This window comes from Mustela erminea, chromosome 12, assembly GCF_009829155.1.
Source record: "Mustela erminea isolate mMusErm1 chromosome 12, mMusErm1.Pri, whole genome shotgun sequence".
Taxonomy (NCBI): domain Eukaryota; kingdom Metazoa; phylum Chordata; class Mammalia; order Carnivora; family Mustelidae; genus Mustela; species Mustela erminea.
The window spans coordinates 79,053,652-79,076,885 of NC_045625.1; the positions used below are offsets into that span (position 1 = coordinate 79,053,652).

Consider the following 23,234-nt stretch of genomic DNA (forward strand, 5'->3'; position numbering starts at 1 on the left):
ATAGTCGTGCAAATGTCAATGACTTCAGGACAAGTCGAAACAGCACTGGGATAGCATCTTTGTTTCAGGCCTGTTAACAATTTCTGTCCCCTTCAAAACACATGAGAACTCACAGCTCACCTGTTTCTTTGAGAAAAATTTTGTTTCCTGAACATCCCCTGCACTGCAAATTCCATCCTGGGCTGTTTTAGGGAAGGAAGTTGAGGCAGTGATTCAGAGGGTGCACCATATATTGGGAACCAAGGAAGAAAGGGATATTATAAAGGAAATAGACTTGAAGGATATTATTATTTTGTGAAAAATGAAGAGCATGCATAGAATTTATTAGATTCGCTTAAAGATCCCTAACAAAGCATGTAAAATAATAAGAGGAATACTAGATAGTTAAATGTTAAAAACATGCAGAATGAAATAATAAACCATTAAGGAAAAGAGACAGGGAAAGTTTCTTGTGAACTTTGATACATCAGATTTGAACTGTGTATGTTCAGATGTATCAGAACTGTGATACATCAGATTTGAAAGAGTGGAGAGTGGAAAGGATTCCAGACACAACAAATGCTAGCGCATCAATTTCATTGTATTTTTGAGAACTTTCTTTTTTTTTTCCTCCAAGAAATGTAAAGACAAATATAATGATTTGTACATTTTTAAAAAGATTTTATTTATTTATTTATTTGACAGAGAGCAATCACAAGTAGGCAGAGAGGCAGGCAGAGAGAGAGGGGGAAGCAGGCTCCCCGCTGAGCAGAGAGCCTCATGTGGGGCTCGATCCCAGGACTCTGGGATCATGACCTGAGCCGAAGGCAGAGGCTTAACCCACTGAGCCATCCAGGTGCCCTGATTTGTACATATTTGTAAAGATGTACAAATAAGAGAGATAGAGGGAGAGAGAGAAGTGGATAGAGACGAACCTGTTAAAGGAGTAACTTTTCATTTATTATATATTTCATTATTATATATATTAGTGTCATACATAGTAGTATATCATATATAGTAGTATGTCAATCACAAGGAAGACAACCAGGATTGGTATTGCATATCTCTTCCTTAAGCCCAGTACCTGCAATAGATATAATTCTTTGAGATTTTTCCCTATAAATACAGAATTTTTTTTTCCTTTTTTTAGAGGTGACAAAATGGTTTCATCACATAGACCAGGGTTTCTAAATCTCAAAACTATCAACATTTAGGGCCAGATGATTCTTTGTTTGGGGGGTCTATCTTGCTCTTTTGGCTCATTTAGCAGTATTTATGCTTTCTACTCACTAGATTTTGCTAGTACTCCTTACCCTGAGTTGGATGTACTCTGGGGGACAAAATAGCCCTTGTTTGAGAACCTAAACTGTCAATTTAAAAAAAAAAAATGTGGAGATCACAGTAGACTCTTAGAATCTATTCTTGAAGTCCCTGTCACTATAGTAAATCTGTGAGCATATAAAATTTTAGAATTATGAAGGGATATAGTAATGTAATAGATTGTAGTGCTGAAAAAAAATCAGAACACATAGCCCTTGCTCATTAGGATGCTAAAACCCTGAAAGTGTGTGTGTGTGTGTGTGTGTGTGTGTGTGTGTGTGTGTGTGTAAAATGGGTTTGACTTGAAAACTAACCATTCATCAGAGGATTCACTTAAAAGAGACTGCACTGGGTGTGGTATGGTCTAGCCACTCAGAAACCCTGCGTGGAACTCCCAAACATCTATCAGGAGTTGTCGGTGGGAGCACGGATTTGGGTTAGAGCGTATCTACTCTACAGTTTGAAAGGAAACTAAGCAGCAATTGAGTGTTCCATCCAAGGGGCCAGATCACTGCCTACTGTTTCCTCTTGGAGTGATTCCAGGTAATATTTGCACATTTTAACGATTTTGGATTTGACTAACTTAAATAATTAAAGGCTAGAGCCAACAGTGCAAAAATATTTTCCCAAAATGAACAATGCGAGCCTGTCATCTATTTAAGAAAAAACGTTTGTAGTTATGGCACACGTCCTCTTTCGTTGTTATATAATAGGCTTATTCTCTGACTTGTGCTAAAGATTTAACGCCACAGTTCCACATGCATAATATCAGACACCAGGGATTTCTTGTTCCTTCTTAACCCCAAAATTTATGAAATAAGATAAGATGCCTCTATTGTGTTATTTTCCCAGTTGCAGTTCTTCACCGATGAGAGTAAACAGAGCACTAAATGAATTACGGCTATTAATTTCTTTATGAAGGAGTAATACTGTAATGAGATCCGCACAATTTTATCATCTGAGATTTCTATTTTTGTTATATGTTCACATGCGTGCTCTCAAAATCCCTCATTTGGAAATGCTTATAAAAGAAGTATCAAATCTATCTCTACATCAAGAATGAAATATGTAAAACCAGACTGGTTCCTTCCTTTCTTTTATACACTGATTTAAACATTATTTTCCGGGTATCTACATATGCCTCTAAAATCCCGTGCAACTGTTCAAATGTTGAAAGTAAATGAAATAATCGTTCTTGTTAAAAAAAAAAAAAAATGTAAAACAACCTTTAGACCGAACGTGATGCATTATATTGACATAATAAATGTGGACATTAATTAAAGAGCCGCAGAATCCAGCAGAGAAGTTTGCCCTCCATCTGCTTGACTTGAGGTAATAACAATGTTCTGTTAACCCAAACTGACAGATTTTCTAGGGTTTGACTTGATCTCGAAAGTTGCTGTTCCTAGTATGAATAACCGTATGTGGACATCATCCACGGCAGGCCATGTGGAGTAAAATTCACTGCTGATTTATTTCTTGTTGTTTTTGTTTTTCAGTCTACCTTCTTCTTGAGCTCTGGGTTGTAGGTAACCCTTCACACTTTTCCTAGTTTACCACCCGTGCCCTTTCCCTACAAAATAGCTAGGCCTCGTGTGATGTCCCAGGTTCCAGTCCACTTGCGTTTGCCGAAAGGACATGCCAAAAATTCACCTCGTGTCCTCACCGAGAAGAGAAGTAGGCTGGCGAAAGTGAAATATGGCATAGTAATCAATAGGGTTGTTATCCAAGCTAAATATGAAAGCAGAAGCGCGTTAAGCCCATCAGGTATTCTGTAAGAAAAGAACTTACAGAATTTTCTAAATAATAAATTAGTGGGATGAGGGATCTTGTCCCAGAACTGAAACTTACATCTTTGAATCTGTTCCCATCCAGGATGTATTAGTTAACCAAGGGAACTGTTTTCTTCTTCCATCTCATTACAGATCAAACATCAAAAGCTTTCCACTAGAAGCAGGCACCCAGGAGGCATTTTGCTTTGTCACAATACAGTATTCACAGGCTCGCTGATAGGAGCGCTAACTCTCTTGGTAGCCTTAAAGAACAACGGTGTAGTTATTTGTTGTGCTTTTCCTCTCCTCCCCTGGAATTGTTGCTTCACTGTAATAAGTAACATTCCTTCCAATTATCTGAGTTCCTCAAGTCCACAGAGCTGACCCCATGACTTTCGAACCGACTCACTGTTTAGAGTCATTAATCCAAGATTATAAACATGGAGGGAGTTTCATGAGAAAGGGGTGAACTCATGGTTCCTGAAGAAAGACAATGGCATGCAGTGTTTTCTCAGGGGCTGCGTGTGTGTGCCTGTGTGCATGTGTGTGTGTGTGTGTGTGTGTGTGTGTGTGTGTGTGTTGATTTTAAATCCTCCTTCTTTTCCTGAGAGGATTTTCCCCCTCATCTTTTGAACTGTCCTCATCCTCTGGCGTGTTTTAGTTGTAGCCGTCAGCGACACCTATTGCAGCTGGCGTACTGGAATGGCTTGTTTTTCTCCCCAGTCTTTGCCGGGACTGCAGATTCCAGAAGGCAACGAACATCTTGATGGAGCAGTGTTAATATTGGGCAGATCAAACTTGCCAGCTCTTATCTACTTGCCAATGCCAGAATTCACTCTCAAATTGCTCACCTTTCTTGTAAAGCTGTCTACTGTTTTTGAAATTGGAAATGGCAACGAAGTACCATTGGTGACTCTGTATTAAGTCGGAACAACTGAGATGTATTTATTTGAATTGAAGGCATTATACTTTGATTGTAGGGATCATCTTGAAGGTTTTGATGTTCTCTGGTCTTTCTTCTTGGTTCTATGAAGGACTTTTTCTTCTTTCTTTCTTTTTTTTTTTTTTTTTTGAAATCTCTGGAGGGAAAGAAGGAACTGCATAAAACAGACACCTGTATTCTATACCTCTCCATGTAAAAGCGAATTTAATAATTAGAAATCTTAAATGCTGTGCGTGTGTGTGAACTTGATACGTAGCCAAGTCTTTCATCTTCACCAGAGATCTGATTAAATCTTCTGAGATCTTTTTGGAAGCTGAAGAGAAATATTCTGGATCTGCCTCATTTTGATACTACATTACATAGGAAATTAAAACATTCTTTTTGTTGCTGGAATTGGCTTTAGAACAGACAGCATGATTCCCCCCTGGTCTGGAGCTCTGATGTCAATGTGAACTAAAATATTCTCTCTCCCATCCATTCCCAATCTCTGCTGATTTGCTCGCCTCCTTATAAAGATTATACACACACTTAGCAAATGAAGAAAGGAATTAGTGATGCTCTCTCATTTCCTGTCTTCCTACAGATGGTGATAAATTCAAATTCAGACTCCATTAAACCTGAGTAGAGAAACCCAGCAGGTGGCTGTACTAATGGAAAATCCTGGCTTTGGAATAATGGGAATTACAACCGACAGCTCTTCTACACCACAAAAAAGATGATGTATCCTTATTGACAGTGTCGCATTTGAGTCCAGAAGGCTGATCTGATAGTTCATTCCTGGCACAACGGAAGCTAAAAGCCCCCTGGGTGTTTTCTTGGCCACACCACTGTAATTTTTGTCATATGAACTTTCTATTACAATTCATTTTACAAATCTCATATAAGCTGAAGAGAGCAAGAGGAAAAGGAGGGAGGGAAAAAGAAAGAGGGGACCTTTCTTTTGCCTACAGGCATACTTTTATTCTTTTTTCTTGGTTTAAAGGACAAATAAAGGTTGACATACAACAGTATTTCCAGCCAATTCAGTATTTTTAATGCTGACATGCTTGGCCCAAGTTCTTTCAAAGATCCTAGACAAGCTCATCTAAGGGAGTTTCTGTTTAAAAGATGCATAGATTTCCCTGGAGGTGGAATGCCTGATGTTCCACTAGAATTCTTGTAGGAGTCTTTCACTGGTATGTATTTTTTTTTCCCTTGCTTTTCTCTTAGCTCCACCCTCCTTTTTAAACTCCAACATGTTGTTTGCAAGATAATAATAATAATAATAATAAAAATAAAGAAAGAAAGAAAGGATTTGATCACACCTATCTGAAAAAACATCTGCGTGTTCAAATATTTAAAACCTCATATTTTCAATAAACCTCCAAGTCTCTGAAAATATAACAAGGAGTTATCAAAATATTTCATTGTATTCACCATCTGGCAGCAGTTTAAAAATACTATATTAAGATTAATAATCATACTTTGCACTTACTCAATATAACATGTTTCCTCTCAAGAACTGTTAGTACTTTACAAAACTGAACTGAGTCATTGACACTTTTTCCCCCCGCAAACACTCCCCAGGGTGAAAACAAAAACAAAAGTGTGGGAGAAAAATTCAAAGGACATGTAAAGGTTAGAGATGGCCTGGAGAGGTTCGCTTTTCATTCAAGGCAGAATTTTCTCCTTCAGTCCATCAATCTCAGTCAACTTTCATTTCACAGCTTTTTAAGTAAGAACTTCGTTCTACCCCGGTGAAGAGCTGGGGCATCCAGCTTTCATTGCTCCCCAAGTTCAAAGCTTAGGAATTGGCCTTTAACTGAAACACAGACCTACAAGCCTAGAAACTTGCGGCTCACACTGAGGGATCATTGGACCTTGGAGAAGAGGAACACAGACCCGATGAGGCCGTAACAGAGAGGGATATGGTAACAACAGACTTACTTCTGTCCTCTCTACGAGGCTGAACTGGAAACTGATGTAAGTACTTCCCTATAACATCTGTGTGTGTGTGTGTGTGTGTGTGTGTGTGTGTGAATATATATCTTTTAACACATGCATATGTATAGAGTCCTCATTGCCTTTGGGTTTCATCATTTCCAATTAGCTTGTTTATGTTATGATGTTCTGAATTAAATAACTGCCTAGATATTTGTCTCATGTGAATATCTCCAGCTGAAAGGCCGACAGTGACCCCCTATCACCCTGAAGAAGGGCCAAGTCACAGCCAGAGAGAAGCTCACTGGGGATGTTACTAGAGGAAAATGATTTGTACCTGAGCACACTAGAAAAACAAAGGGCCAAATCAGAAGGGCTATGAAATACTGTTATCTTCAAATGGTTTAGTCGTGTGAAAGCGCCAAACCCCCATGCACAGATTGTCAACAAAATCAGGGAAATCTCAAATGAAGACTGGTAATTGAGTTCCCTGTTCGTATTTTAGCGTCTACCACTGTTGCCTACAGACATAAATTGCTAGGGAGACAGACTTGGAAAACCTAAAATATCCGACGATATGAAAATACTATCAATTTGCATTTAAACAATTGTAGTAGTCATTTTATTGACTGCTTAACATGTGCTGGGCTCCGTTTGTTGTATTATTTAAGACTTGCGATTGCCTTTTAATACTGCCATTTCACAGAAGAGGAAGCAGAGATTTACAATTGAGGTTACTTTACCTAGGTCACTTTGCTTGGATGGGGTAGGGTAGAGTTTGAATTCAGGTTTCACTGACTCCAATAGCATCAGAATCACAGTCATGTAAGGCAGTGGTTGTCAAGCAACATCAGTATTACCTAAAAACTTCTTAGAAATGCAAGTTCTTAGGCTCCAACCCAGACTTATTCAAAAACCCGGAGTCTAGGTTCCAGAAATCAGTGTTTCTAACAATCCTCCAGGGTATTCTGATATGCAGTAATGTTTAAGAACCACGGTTGTGTGTTGGGAAGGATGTGGAGAAAAGAGAACCTTTGTTCACGAACGGTGGGAATGTAAATTGGTAGAGCAATTTTGGAAAACAGTGAGGAGGCTCCTCAAGAATTTAAAAATAGAACCGCCAGATGGTTCAGTAATCCAACTTCTGGGTATATGTCGAAAGGAAATGAAATCAGTATCTCGTAGAGAGATCTGCACGCCCATGTTCATTGCAACATTATTCACAATCACCAGCATGTACACACAACCTTAAAATGTGCTCTCCGATGGAAGAATGAATAAAGAGGAATGGATAAAGAGGTAAGACTGATCAGTCATGACATAGAAGAAAATCCTGCTGTCTGCAACAACGTGCATGAAGCTCGAAGTCACTATGCTAAGAGAAATAAGGTAGACAGAAAAAGGCAAACACTGTATGATCTCATTTATATATAGAATATACATAAAGAAAAAGTTGAACTCATAGAAACAGAACACGAATAATGGTTACCATGGCCTGGGGCTAAGGAGATGGGGAGATGCTGGTCAAAGGATAGAAGCCTTCAGGTACAAGATGAATAAGTTCTGCGTGTCTGATATGTAGCTCAGTGACAGTAGTTGATACTACTCTTGTATATTGAAATTAGCTGAGGGTAGAGCTTAAGGGTTCTCACCACATACACATACTCACACAAATAGGTAGCTAAATGAAGTGATGTGATAATTAACCTGATTGTGGTGATTATTTCACAAAGTATATGTATATCAAAGTATCACATTTTACACTTTAAATGCATATGATTTTGTCAATTATACCTCAGTGAAACTGGAGAAAAAATGTTTTTAAATGAAAAATATCAAAGAATTGCAATTATGGACTTAGAATTGCTTAGAATTACTTGGTGACACTCCAGTTCTAGCTTTGTACCATGTCCCAGCAACAAATCTCCTTTTTGCCTAAGCTTGAGGGTGCCTCTCTTTTCTGGCAACCAAAATCAATACCAAATCCAGAATAAAGAAGGTTTGTTTCTGGGGCATCAATATTCAAACTCCAAATCTATGATTTGTTCAAACAATTTGTTCAATATTTTTAGAGAAGATTAACATTGTTTCATTTTTGGGTTCCTGTTCAATATTTGCTCTTTTAAAAAAATTTTATTTTTTAAATTTTTAAATTTAAATTCATTTAGCCAACATATAATACACCATTCGTTTCAGATGTAGAGTTCAGTAATTCATCAGTTGCATATAACATCCAGTGCTCATCACATCACATGCCCTCCTTAATGTTCTTCACCCAATTATCCCATCCCCCCACCAACTTCCCCTCCAGCAACCCTCAGTTGGTTTCCTATGATTAAGAGTCTCTCATGGTTTGTCTCCCTCTCTGATGGCTTCCCATTCAGTCTTCCCTCCCTTCCCCTATGATCCTTTGTGCTGTTTCTTATATTCCACATATGCTTGGAACCATATGACAATTATCTTTCTCTGGTTGACTTATTTCACTCAGCATAATACCCTCCAGTTCCATCCATGTCAATGTAGATGGTTAAGTATTCATCCTTTTTATGGCTCAGTAATATTCCAGTGTGTGTGTGTGTGTGTGTGTGTGTGTGTGTGTGTAGTAGTAGTAGTTCGGTATTTGTTCTATTCTGGCTTGAGGTTAAAGGCTACTGTGACTTTGCACGTGAATGTTTGGAAGGGGTTGGTACTAATTAAGGCGCTTTTCACATCTTCAGTAAGGCTCTTCCCTTTACCTTATTACTCACCCCTGGCCTCATTGTACCTGGTCACTCTGAGACCAGTGCCTCACCAGTGGGCAAACTGGCAAACTAACCCCAGGACCCTGAAGAGGTCCTCTTCAGGGCCCTAAAGTTTTCTGCGCTGAGATTTCTTGGCTCATTTCATTCATCAGTGTTTTCTTGGCTCCGTGTCATGCAGAAATTTATTGCAGTATTTAATTTTTGAATCTTATACCAGTTATATAATTTACTGTGTCTACTTACACACTTAAAATAAAAATGTAAATATAAATCTTAATTTGGGAGGAGCAAAAAAATATCTGTTTTCCAATATACTCAGTATGAATCTTGCTCTCTTTTCTTTCTTGAACTTTACCAAATAGATGTGTGAGAGAGCCCATAACTTTTTCCTGAAAACCAAAAGAAAGATAAAATATTTTAAGTAAATTTAAAATATTTTAATTTACTCAAATTATGCCTTTAGGCCAATTACTGAGTCATAAAATCATCTAAGTGGTGGTAATCAGCCCTAGCAAAGACTAAGCAAAATGGAATAGACTAGACTGGAATAGAAAATAAAATATCAGTTTCTCATATAAAAATATTGTTTTGTGAAACTTTTGTTACTATTTTATGTTTCAGGGTGTGCACACGTGCACACATGGATGCAGACATGAGTTTGTGTGTGTGTTCCAAGCTTTCTAATTGTGCTACAAAATATTGTGTTAAAAAAATGAAAAATGCATTTCTTACTATGGATTCTGGGTCATGGCAAAGAGTTTGAAAAACACTTCCTTGGTCTCTACAGGAGGAAGGGAGAAAAATTAAATATTTACTAGTTGACTACTGTGAGTCTAACATGGTACTCACATATGTTATCTTATTAACAACTCCCAATCTACATGTGAATTAAGTATTTTTACCCTGGTGTAGTGCTGGGAATGGCCAGCAAAACCTGTACCGATAGCTGAGAGATGACTCCAGACTTGGCTGTGTAAGAGAGGAGAAGGCAAGGGGGCAATGCTCAGAAAGAAAGACGCTTTGCTCTTCTTTCCTCTCACCTTTATTCATAGTTCAGGTTAATCATACAAGCAAGTGATGCGGGCAAGGGGCTTACAGGAGATAGAAGTCTGATTATGGGAAAGATACCATGTGTTGATCACCTTGTTCTAGGAGTTCTGCTGAACTTAGCTTTAGGGGCACTGCATACATCTCTGAGATCATGGGGTGACTGTTTGGGCTAAGACAGCTTCAAGGAAGGCAACTCCCCACAGCATTCGAACAGCTGAGTGGCCCCACAACCCTCTGCTTTCCAAAGGCCTATGCCCGTCTCTGAAACCTTCCATTGCCCCCGGCAGCCTCTGTGTTACATTTTAGCAAGCTGGGCATTATAGATGATCTCAGACTCTACCTTAACCCCAACATTGTAGAAACCTGAAGAGGCTCGAAGACACATGGACTGATCCTAAGAATGAATGCATAGAAGTAGAAGTTCTAGATTTAAACTGAATATGTACTAAAAACAAAATCTGATGTTTTCATTATATTTGGTATGCCTCTATTAGGTCATTTTTTTAACCCAAAAAAGGATCAAGTTAAAACATTCAGATTATGGAGTAATACATAGTAACTTACTATTAAATAGCAAAGTATTTTTTGTTTGTTTGTTATCACAATGAATTAATCCCAGAATAGATAAGCCAGGTTAAAGAATATGAAAGGAAATCATGTATACTAATATATTCCTGTTTTGTTCTTCAAAATTCATTAAACTGTTTTAAGTATATTTTGTTTTTATTGTTTTTTAATTATTTTTTTAAGATTTTATTTATTTACTTGTTAGAGAGAGAGAGCGTGGGAGCACAGGCAGACAGAGTGGCAGGCAGAAGCAGAGGGAGAAGTAGGCTCCCTGCCGAGCAAGGAGCCCAATGTGGGACTCAATCCCAAGACCCTAGGATCATGACCTGAGTCGAAGGCAGCTGTTTAACTAACTGAGCCACCCAGGCATCCCAGTATATTTTGTTTTTAAATAAGCCTAAATGTGGTCCTACTTTTTGTAAACTCTCCTATGCCTTACATGGCTATATTCATGCAGTTTTCACTTAAAACTTCACTTAAAAACTTTTAGTAGGTATCTTTTCCCAAAATCCATGGGAAATCACCCAGATAATTAAGGCTGACGATGGCAATACTAGAACTGTATCTTATCAAGTTAATTTTGTAGTATTGTGGATAATGTAGGGGAAAAGGAAGAAAGGGGAAGGCAGACTAATTAGGAATTTTGATGAATTCAGGAGAGAGAGATGATGATGTTGATGACTGTAGACTTGGTCCGTGGAAGTGGTGATATAAAATAAAAGATGAATTCTAGAGATTTTTATTTTAGACATAGAGAAATAGGTAGGGGAACTCCCAAGCCTACATCAATAGGGGTAAGATTAATAAAGGAAGAAACATAGAAATTTCCAGCAGGAGATTAAGAAGGGTTGAAATCTCATTAGTTAGCATTGTGCAGAGAAATAGAACCAAAAGGATAGATGGATGCATGGATGGATGGATGGATGGATGGATGGATGGATGGATGGATGATTGATAGATAGATAGATTGATTCACTCTAAGAAACTGGCTCATGTTATTGTGGAAGCTGACAAGTCCAAAATACTCAGATTAGACCAATAGACTGGAAACCCACAACGTGGTTGATGTTGCAGTTAAAGTCTGAAGACAGTCTGGAGACAGAATCCCCTTTCTTCAGGGGACCCCAGTCTGTTTTCTGTTAAAGCCTTCAACTTACTGGATGAGGACCACCCATATCATGGAGGGTTACCTGCTTTACTCGGAGTCTACTGATTTAAATACTAATCTCATCCAAAAAATAACTTCACAAAGATCTCCTGTCTGGTGTTTGAACAAATATCTGGGTACAGTGACCTAGCCACATTGACACATAAAATTAACCATCATAAATCAGAAATAAAGTTTGTCAAGGAAGTAAGACCATGCTTTGCCTTTGCATAGAGTAAGCACTCAATAAATTGTGATTGCCAGCAGGTCCAAGAAGAGGAAGTAAGTAGCTTACTGAAGAGAAGTGATAAAATATGGAGGTTATTATTGAGAGGGGAATGCCAAGTATGGACTGATTTTCACTATGTCCATTCCTGAGTTTCTGTTCCCACTGCCAACACTTTTCAGGCTTATTTCAGTCCTCAATAAATGCCCAAACAGGCAAGAGTATTGTAACCATTTTTTCTCATGTTCCTTTTTCCCTCTCTTTTCAAATGGACTCAGAATAAAATTGTCTTTCATTACAAGCATGAGCATATAATCAAAATTATGAAAGGCCTGAATTCCCAATAATCTTCTAGATACATTTGGAAATGAAATCGTTGAGACCAGAATAAGAATAATAATAGATGAGTGTCTTTCATTTGGCTGTATATATTTATCATTTTAAATTGATTTTCAAGAATTTATACTTCTTAAAAAACAAATGTGTAATTTTACTTCAGATTTCAGCTTTATCTTGAAACTTATGTTAGCCTAAACAGACTGTCAAAATATGAGATGGGTATTTTAAAAATACATTTTGATAATCTGTTCTACATGTGATTCCTTCAGCCAAAGTCTTGAATTTTTGAACTGTTAGAGAACAATATTTTTTACTAAGAACCATATTCCTAAAAAAATTTAAACTTTCTTTTTAGAGGTATAAATAAGAGAGAGTAATAAATTTCAAAGTAATAAACCCCCTGAAACATATAATTTAAGAAGGTTTTAGGTATTATTATTGTTTAATATAATTATATCATATTTATAATGTTATAATTTGGAGTACATTAGTATCAAGTTCTGTTATAAAGCATTGTTTAAAAGAAAACAATGAAATAGAAGAACAAAGTTGAATAACTATGCTATCTGATTTCAGGATTCACAATAAAGCTCTAGTGATGAAGTCAGTATGTATTGCCATAAGGATAGACACAGAGATTAAAGCATCAGGATAGAGAACCAGATTAGACCTACAAACATATGGGCAATTGTTTTTTTGACAAAGATCCAAAGGGAGGAAAGATAGTCTTTCAATTGCAAGAAATCTGAACCTCTGTCCATATCTTAAATCATACCCAAAAATGAACTCAAATGGATTGTAGACACACATGTAAAAGCTAAAAGTATAAATTCCTAGAAAAAACATACGAGAAATTTTTGAGACCTTGGGCTAGGCCAAGCTTTCTTGGATAGCACAGAAAACTCAGAAACCATAAAAAAAAGTGATAAACCCCATCAAAATTAAGGAACTTGTACTTTTCTTGATGACCCAATATAAAAAAAAAAATTTTTTTTAATGGCCAAAATCCCAAACACTGGCAACACCAAATGCTGGCAAGAATGTGAAGTAATAGGAACTTTCATTCATTGCTATTGGGAATGCAGCATTGTATAACTACTTTGGAAAGCGATTTGGCACTTTCTTATAGACTAAATGTACTTTTACCATATAATCTAGCAATTGTACTCCTTGATATTTACCCAGAGGACTGAAAACTTCTGCCTGCACCACCCATATATTTATCCCACCCTTATTCATAATTGTCAAAACTTGAAAGCAACCAAGATGTCCTTCAATAAGTGAATGGGCCAGAGAGTGGAATATTACTCAGCACTAAATGGAAATGAACTGTCAAGCCATTACAAGACATGGCAAAACCTGAAGAAGCCATTCCAAAAGTGACATGCATGATTCCAACTATAGGATATTCTGGAAAAGGCAGAACTATGAAGAGAGTCTTAAAAAAAAAAAAAAAATCAGGGATGTGTGGGTGGCTCAGTCAGTTAAGCAGCTGCCTTCAGGTCCAGTCATGATCCCAGGGTCCTGGGATCCAGTCCCACATCTGGCTCCTTGCTCCGCGGGGAGCCTGCTCCTCCCTCTACCTCTACTTGCCACTCTGCCTGCCTATACTCTATCTCCCTGACAAATAAAATCTTAAAAAAAAAAAAAAATTCAGTGGTTAACCAGAACTAGGTGAAGAGATGATCAAATGGAGCCCAGAGTCCATGAAAATCCCCTGTATGATACTACAACGATGACATGTCCTAATACATTTCTGCAAACCTCTAGAATGTACAACACCAAGAGTGAACCCAAATGTAAACCAGGGTGACTGTGATATGTCAGTGTAGGTTCGTCACTTGTAACAAGTGTTCCTTCTGATGCGAGATGGTGTTAGTGGAAGAAGCCATGCGCGTGTGTGGCATAGGATATATTTGGGGCGTCTCTATGCCTGCCTCTCACTTTTGCTGTTAAAACTTCTTAGAACTGTTAAAAAAAAAAAGTAAGTGGTAAAAAATACAGACAGGGAGAATATTTGGAAAACATATATTTGATATAATGTTTGTATACAGAATATATTTTAAAAATTACAAGAATATAAGTAGCCCAGTTTTTTAAAAAGCCAGATACGAGAAGATACTTCACAAGACAAATGACAAAACCAGCCCAGGAAAAGATGCCCAATTTCACTGTCCATTAGGGGGAAGACAAATTGCCACAATGGGATTCCCCTACACATCTGTTAAAATGGCTGATGAGAACGCAGAACCAGTGGAGCTCTCCTGCCTTGCCTATGAAAATGCAAAACTGTCACAGTCACTTCGGAAAACAGTCCGGCAGTTTCTGATAAAAAGGAAACATACACAACAAACATACTTACGACTCAATAACCTTACAATCTCTTATGCAATCTTAATCTCTTATGCAAGAGAAGTGAAATTACATGTCCACACAAATACCTAGATGTGAATGGTCATAGTAACTTTATTCATAATTGTTAAAAACTGGACACAATCCAAATGTCCATTACAGTGAGTGAATAAACACAGGGAAGTACTTCTGTACAGTGGAATACTGCTCGTCAATTTTTCAATATATCCGTATCAAGTTGTCCCTTTATTTATCAATAAAAGAGAATTAACATGCACAAATAAGGTGGGTCTTAAACTATTATGCTAAATGAAAGAAGGCCACACAAAAATCAACATACTGTATGGTTCAATTTTTATGACATTTTAGCAAACACAATCTTAAAGGGACAGAAATCAGATCACTGTAAGCCAGGATCTGAGGTTAAGGGAAGCAAACTGAAGACTTTATTATTATAAAGAATAATAAGGGAAGACATTTTAGGGAGGTGAAAATATTTTATGTGTTGGTTGTGGTTGTGGTTACACACTTAGTAGGTTTGTCAAAACTGAGAGAACTGTGTCTTTTCATGTATTTAAATTATACCTCAATAAACCCGACCTTTTAAAAAAACCATAGGTTTTGATTAAGAGGTAGATTGGTATGTTATTACAGAAGATGCTGAACTTGTGACCTTGAACAAGTTTCTTAACTTTGAAATGTTAGTGTACCTCTCTTTGTATTAGTCTATGCCAAGTGTTGAGCACAGAGCCTCCTTCTGAATTTTAGTGTTTGCAAAAAGGATAGGGACGATCACTAAACCACAGTGAGCTGAGTGGAAAGTCAGGGTGGGGTCGAGGTGATGGGTACAAACGTAACTTCTCTAGGATGAACAGGAAAAACCCATGCACCCCACCACTTCCAAAACCAGGCTCATCTTACCAAGTAAATTCTTACAGCTTACAGAAAGTAATTTAAAAAGTTTCATTGCCAACACAGGAAAAATATAAACTATAAATATATGTGTGTGTATCATATACAGTTTGTTAATTGGAGTGTGAATGCAGTAGAAAGAGGGTATGAGTAATAGGTGGCTTAAGCCAAATTTAGTCTAGTCAGATCCTTGTTCTGCCAATATACCTCAAGCTTAAATGGTATCACTGAAGCTGTTTCAGACTTGAATTTCTCCAAAGCATTATCCCCGTGCCAACTAGGCTGAAATCTGGTGGTAGTACACTTCTGCAGCCAGATATTTATTTACAGCCTCACTTAAGCCATGCATAACTTTATAAGCACTTATAAAGCTACACTCACAGACAATTTGTGAAGCAAACGTATGCTGGGAAATAAGCAGTTTACAATATGAAATACATTTTTTGTGGGGAAGGTTGTTGGAGATTGTGTGGTTAATTAAACAGTCAAGCTCATGGATCACCATGCAGAACTACGAACATGAGAGTTGTAACCACTTTTGGTGACTTTTTGTTTCAAATTTGACTCTGTGATTAGATGAATTTACCTCTCTACTGCACCTAAGTAGTAGTGAGCATACCTTCTTCCTTCCCTGGAATCTAATAACAGAAAAGAAATTCTACTTATTGACCACCTCTTTAAAAAACAGATTTGGGGGGAAAAAGAAGAAAAAAGAAACAGATTTGGGGTACAGAACTAGATTCTCTCTGTCTCCCAAATCCATGTTTGTTGTCTGTTTTTGATCACGCCTTGATACCTCTCTTTCATATGCTTCTCCTGTTTGGGAAAGGGTAGTGCATGTTTGAGGGGTAATTATAATTGTTTTTGTTTTTTGTTTTTAAATCCAAGGATTTGAATGTTTAAACGCTAGATGTGTGTACTGTCTATACATATACAAATATGTATTTATAAATTAGCATCAAACAATAATGAATTAACAGCTGAGTGCCTGTGGTGTGCCCACTCTTGTCCATAAATCATGAGCAACTTGACCTAAGGCTAAGCAGTGGTTGGTTTGAAATTTCCCATTAAGACTAACTTTTCATTACAAGTCAATCAAAAGTGAACTCACTCACACAGTTCTGACATTCTGATGCAATTCAAGAAGGAAAACATTATTAAAATTTTAAAAATAAGCTATCCATTCATATTTTCAGTAGTTTGAACCATGAAAGCAACATAAGCACATTATAGAGGAAACAGTTACCCATAATTTCATTTTCCTTGGAAAACCATTATTGTTTCATAGCCTTCTTCCTATCTGTGTGACTTTTGCAGTGTGTGTGTCTCTTAAAAAATGAAATATACCTGAATTTCTAAAGGAGGAGTTCGCAAACTCAGACCTGAAATCCAAATTCAGCCAGCTGCCTATTTTTATACAAACCACAAGCTAAGTTAGATTTTTATGATATTAAATGGTGGAAAATCAAAAGAAACACTATTCCATGATGTGCAAAAATTATATAAAGTTCAAATTGCAGCGTTGATAAATAAAATTTTCTTGAACTACAGCCATGCTGATTTCTTTATGTATTGTCTGTGGTTGCTTTTTAGCTTCATGGGGCTGGCAGTAGGTTAAGTCAAGTGAAGCACTGACCTTGGGCACAGAATTTAAGGGGGTGCCTGGAAACTGGGTAATAAAGATAAATAATATTCTAATGCAATATTTTACAACTCAAAGTTAATGCCAAAAATTCACGATAAATAAAATATCAAAATTGTATACAGGTCTGCATCAGTACTGTAATAGCAGAACTGAGTGACCAGACCAGGACTATGGCCTATAACACTATAACCATCAATTGTCCGGGTTTTACCAGAAGAGTTTGCCAACTCCTGCCCTCCAGCATTTACTCCCTACTACTGTTTTCCTGTTTTCACCAAGGTTTTCTTCTTTAGTATCAGATCGATAACATTTGTGACCAAGACATTCCATGCCAAGGCTCTTTATCAATCAGAAGAAAGGATATAAACCAAATGAAATATATTTGATTAGAAATACGATGGGCATGAACTGTTCTCATTTGTGACTGTGGTTTTCTTAAAGAAAGGAAGGAGGAAGGTCAGGTGAGGAGGAGGAATCGTGCCATGTGACCCACACAGAATTCTGTGTGAAAGGCTGGTTCTAACATGATACCAAGTAAAATGGTGGCAGGGGTGGGCATAAACCTATAGAGAGCACCATTCAACCACACGTCACCAAATACTGCTTGCTTAAAAAAAAGTAGCTGTCAATTCATGTGTGGTACCAGGTTATTTTGCACCATAATTTCACTCTGAGGAGGTTCAGGACACCAGCCACCAAACCTTAAGTATTATTTAAATTCTGAAAAGGAAGGGCACAGGCTCTGCCAAGGATCCGCCTACACTTTCCATCTTCAAGAGCTAGTTGCCTAATAATGGTGGCTAAGTCGTTAAACCAAGTGCTAAGTACTAGAGGTGAAATGCCATGTAATGAGATTAAATATCACAAAGAAGTCTCAAAACCTGATTTCTACAGATTATTATTTAAATTCTTATTTGTTGTTCTGAACTCTATTTTCCACCTGTAGGTTTTTTATAAACCGCTTGTGTCTTAACACTGTTAAGGTGAGCGTTAGTTTTTCATACTTACCCAGACAAATCTTTGATACTAATTTGCCAGACTTCTTTTCTTACTGTTCATAGTCTTGAAAAAATTCTTCATAAGGGCACACTCGGAATTTCTTTTTTTATTTTTTTTAAGATTTTATTTATTTATTTGACAGAGAGAGATCACAAGTAGACGGAGAGGCAGGCAGAGAGAGAGAGGGAAGCAGGCTCCCCCCTGAGCAGAGAGCCTGATGCGGGACTTGTTCCCAGGACCCTGAGATCATGACCTGAGCCAAAGGCAGTGGCTTAACCCACTGAGCCACCCAGGTGCCCCCCACACTCGGAATCTCTTACACCTTGGGAGTCGTTCTGCTTTGCAAAGATCTTGTGCTGCAACAAGGATATGTACATTTGTTACCTGAATGAAGTTACATTTTGCCTGTTTTTCTAAACCTTGTACTAAGAACACCTGAGGTTTTAATTTTTGTTCCTAATAAATATATCAAACTTACATATTATATTCCCCAATAGCCCCTTACTAAATATTTGAAGAGATACCCAGCTTTTGTATTGTATAAAGTCATTTCAGACACAAATATAAATCTTTAAAACATACAGTGGTCTTACATATTCTTTAATATATTTGATTATACAGGCCTGCAACAAATTAAGAAAGATAGTTTTTTTTTAAGATTTTATTTATTTATTTGACAGACAGAGATCACAAGTAGGCAGAGAGGCAGGCAGAGAGAAAGAGGGAGAAGCAGGCTCCCTTCTGAGCAGGGAGCCCGATGTAAGGCTCAATCCCAGGACCCTGAGATCATGACCTGAGCTGAAGGCAGAGGCTTTAACCCACTGAGCCACCCAGGCGCCCCAAAAGGTAGATTTTTTTTTGAGGACAATTGTATAGTCATTATATTATTAGACAATAAAGATACTTTATTTCTGCAACTTATGATTAACACTGGTGATTATGACATTTATTTGTGCTTTTTAAAAATTGGTTGTTAGATATTCTGAGTGGTGATATTTATAAACATCCTCAATTATAGACAGTCTCAATTCTGATCCAACAACTCAATCACCTAGCACGGTTGAATCATATAGCAACTTATTAGAACTTGAGTCTTTGTGGTCTGTCACCAGAAATTCATCATTTATGAAAACAAAATACTTAACAAATTCCAGAATTGGAAAATTACAAACATTAGAAAAAATATGTCATGTTTAACTTTGTAAAATTACTCAGATATTATGATATATGCCTAAGAAAAGTACGACCTCTCTGTTAGGTAAAATGATTACTAAGTACTCAGTGTCCGGCTCACCATTATATATATGCTGTATTTATGCAGTGAATTGCTCATAGTAATCTTTTTTTTTTTTAAGATTTAATTTAATTAATTAATTTATCTATTTATTTATTGGAGAGAGGGGGAAAGATCAGAGGGAGAAACAGACTGCCTGCTGAGCAGGGAGACCACTGTGGGACTCGATCCTGGAACTCCAGGATCATGACCTGAGCCAAAGGCAGTTGGTTCATCAACTGAGCCACCCAGGTGCCCGCATGTAGTACTCTTTTAATGATGATTCGTTGAATAAATGAACTCAATACATGGAACAAACACTGATGAAACTGTATTGACGCATGCTATCATTGTGGACCTTGACAAAGTCTCATCAAGCATTTTAAAGTCCAGGGGAGCCTGGGTGGCTCAGTCGGTAAAGCATCTGCCTTCAGCTCAGGTAATGATCCTGGGGTCCTGGGATCCAGCTGAAGTGGGTCTGGCTCTCTGCTCAGTGTGGGGTCTGTTTTTCTGTTTTCCTCTGTCCCTCTCCCCACCCCCGTTCATGTTTGCTCTCTCTCAAATAAATAAAATCTTAAAAAAAAAAAAAAATAAATAGAACTAGAGCCTATGTTAGAAATGTGGATAGATAGACAAATAATATACATAGAGAAAGTATGTAATAACTCTGTAAGTAAACTCAGATCCATGCCTAAAAAGAGTCAGGGTTTTTTTTTTTAATTATTATTATTTTTTAATTTATTTTTTATTTATTTTTAGCATAACAGTATTCATTATTTTAGGAGATTTTTTTAAAGTCTTTATGTCTAAGGTGGGCTGTAACAGTACTGGTCTTTTCTATTTCAATGGCCATTTGGATTCAGGGTAAAATTTAAAGTGGAATCTCTTAAAGATGAAATAAATGTTTCTTGTATTGAGGGCCATTGCTCTGCTTGGTTGTTGGTGAAAGGTAGGACCTGTTTTGTGGCTATATTAAAGATTTCAGTGGCTTCCATGCATAATGCCTCACCATATAACTCATCGTCGAAAAGTGGTCCCATTAATAACTCCCGAAACCAAAGGATTGACCAACGGATACCATTTACTGAGTACTAAGGAAGGAATAATATATGAGGTTCTTGAGAATCTTGAACAGATTTAATTCCACCTATAGCATTGGAATATTTTCGCTTTGGTCAGAGACACGACACACACCTGGGAATACAAAGAAGAGTTTATTTTAAAGAATCTAAAATATCTGTTGTAATGAAGTACTTGAGGTGCTAAAAAAAAAAAAAAAAAAGAAAAAGAAAAAGAAAAAGAAAAAAGAAAACATTCATCTGGGAGTCAGAATATGTGAATTTTGTCTCAGCTGTGCTAATAACTGGCTGTATGACCCTGGGCTGGTCACGTCAACTTGCGAGCCCTTAATTTTTTCATCTCTTAAATGAAAGATATAGCAGGGGGATTTGATGATCCTAAGCCCTGCGTATAAATCACAGTGGAATCTACAGAAAGAAATCAAGGTGGGAGAGTACGGAAGAGGCACCTGAGTTCTGTTTGTAATTAAAGAGGTTGGCTCTCAAAAGTTGGGATGCGAGAAACGCTCAGGGTAGGCATGCCACACACGGTTTCCTGCTCCAAGGAAAGCTGCCTTCTCTCACGCAATTTGCCAGCTCGATTCTTTTGTTTTTTTTTTCTGATTCTTATCCACAGGACACTGCAATCACTTGCTAGTTTGTGTTGTATTTGCTCAGAGTAATCATATTACCTCCAGCGACTTATGATGCGGTCCTAGGATGTGGCAGGATTTCAGCTGCAGGAAAGAAAAGGGTCAATCTGAGCATTCTTGAGAAAGATTGCAAAACTGCTTTTAGTTCACATACTGTATCTCTCGTGTGAGATTTCTTTTAATGAGGAAAAAGCGATTTTTAAAAGGAGGAACTCGGGTGTTTCCTAAAGCAACATTCAAAGCAATTAAATGGAGCTTTTTAAGCAACATGATCTTTTTCACTCTCTCAAGCTCCTCTTTAGCCTTAAGTAAAAAACCAAAAGAGACCTTTGAAAAATGATGATTTTTTTTATACTTAATATATGATCTTTTCATGTTTCTGCTGTTGTATGCTTTTGAGCTGTCTAACAACTATAGCTATGTAGCCAGAAGAAGGGCAGACTTGTCTTATATCCTGTGAAGAGGTGACTACCTTTAGTGTGACAATGAAAGAAAACATAAGAATTCTATGAAAGGTTTGACTACAGAGAATATGGGGCCAAGACCTTCATCTAACCTTGGATACACATTATTCTTAATAATGCATACCGCTCTCTCTCTCTCTCTCTCTTTTTTTTTTTTTTTTTTTTTTTTTTGGCCGACTTTAAGTAGTGAGCTTACGGAAATTGATGATATTTTACAGAAACAGATTTAAAAAAAAAAAAAAGCATAGTTCTGTTTCCTGTATCTTTCACAGTTCTTTAATTTGAGACATATCACTTTTATCTCGTCTTGCTTTAACACCAGATTTGGTTTAATTAAATTTATGTCAAATGAACACATGAAACGAAAGAAAAATCAGAAAGCCTGCAGTTGCCCATTAGTGAGTCAGTGACTGCCGTGAAAGGCTTTTGAAGCCTGGCTTACTGCCAGGACAAGCTTGCAATGATGCTCGGAGACACCCATGATGCTTTGAAGGGAAGGACTTAGCTGACCTGAGCCTGCTCAGTGGAATCAGTCAAAATCCTCATGGGCTAGATGTAAAATCTATAATAAGTCTTCTGTCTTCAACCATTTACCTGTCAAAGGAAAAGAGTAGGGGGTGTAAAACCACAATCCGTATAGAAAATTAATTGTACTAGACCCATTTATTATTATTATTATCATTATTATTATTTTATGTGGGTGGTTTTGTTCATCTGTTTTGAAAGCAACATGCCAAGCCTTTTGAGAAGTAGTACCATAGTGTCAGTCTCCAGAGATACTCTGCCAAAACGGTATTTAACTGAAGTTCTTCTAATTGAAATAACTGTCATTGAGTCAAATAATGTATGCTGTTAGAGAATATAAAAAGAATAACCTTTAGGAACTAATATTTAGAGCTTTGCAAATGTGTCACTGTTAAAACACCTAAGTTTAAAAATAAGCGAAGCCCCAAATGTTTTGACACTCTTCTTAAAACGCAAAGTAAAGTATCACATCTCATATTGCTTCTGATACCACATGTTCTTTGTGTTTTTATACTTGAACACATTTAATACATCCAGCCCCGGCACCCCTATATAAAAGTATATTAAAAGACCTACCAATCAAATATAATGGTTTTTTTTAATTTGGTTTTTGCATTCAGATGTTTTTCTTAAGGGGTATATGCTTATCGGAATCTAACCCAGATTTGCATTTTATATTTTCATATTTTAGACATTAAAGCCTTTAAAAAATTTTTTAGATTTTAATTATTTATTTGAGAGTGAATGAGAGAAAGAGAGAGAGAAACAGAAGCTGGGGAGGGTTAGACCCTCAGAAAGCAGAGAGCCCAAGGACATAGGGCTCAATCCCAGGACCCCAAGATCACGACCTGAGCTGAGGGTAGACGCTTAACCAACTGAGCCACCAACGTGCCCCTAGACATTATAGTCTTGACACAAACTTTCAACAATAAAATAAATAAATCATTATGCAGCAGCAGGTACACCAAGCCTTAGTTAAACAAGATATGTAACAGCAAGCTTGGTGAACATCCAAAAATATCAAAGGGACTAAGAAAGGCGAGACCAAGCACTTCGTGCGTCCGTCCTTCCTTCCTTCCTTCCTTGTTTTCTGGTCCTATTTGAAAATAACTGAAAGAAAGAAAAATTTAAATGTTCCCAAAGTTAAATCAGTATTATCCAAGGGGCTGCAACAATCCAGCAATCCCAAGACTCATCAACATCCTTAGTCACTTTCGAATGCACTGTTTTGCTTGTCTAACACAGTTGTGTCGTCTCATATTTTCTACTTATTTAGGGTCTGGTTTTTTTTCCTTCTTTTTTCTATTTCATTTATAACTGAACAGAAATGTCAGGCAAATTAGAAGTAG

The 23,234-nt window shown here is 37.2% G+C and overlaps 2 long non-coding RNA genes across 3 annotated transcripts in view; one reads left to right on the plus strand and one right to left on the minus strand.

Annotated features, from left to right (window-relative positions):
- The window catches only part of LOC116570977, a 295,788-nt gene that overhangs the window by 262,677 nt on the left and 9,877 nt on the right, over window positions 1–23,234 (plus strand). The window contains exons 3-4 of one of the 2 annotated variants that reach the window (XR_004277624.1): window positions 4,598–4,734; window positions 5,827–5,976. This is a non-coding gene — a long non-coding RNA (uncharacterized LOC116570977). Of the gene's footprint in view, window positions 1–4,597; window positions 5,257–5,826; window positions 5,977–23,234 lie in introns of those variants that run through there. The other variant, XR_004277623.1, reaches the window with a different exon arrangement.
- LOC116570978 overlaps window positions 20,717–23,234 on the minus strand; it is an 82,569-nt gene continuing 80,051 nt past the window's right edge. Inside the window, exons 4-5 of the long non-coding RNA XR_004277625.1 lie at window positions 21,871–21,954; window positions 20,717–20,980 (exon numbers count right to left, since the gene is read on the minus strand). This is a non-coding gene — a long non-coding RNA (uncharacterized LOC116570978). The remainder of the gene's footprint in view (window positions 20,981–21,870; window positions 21,955–23,234) is intronic.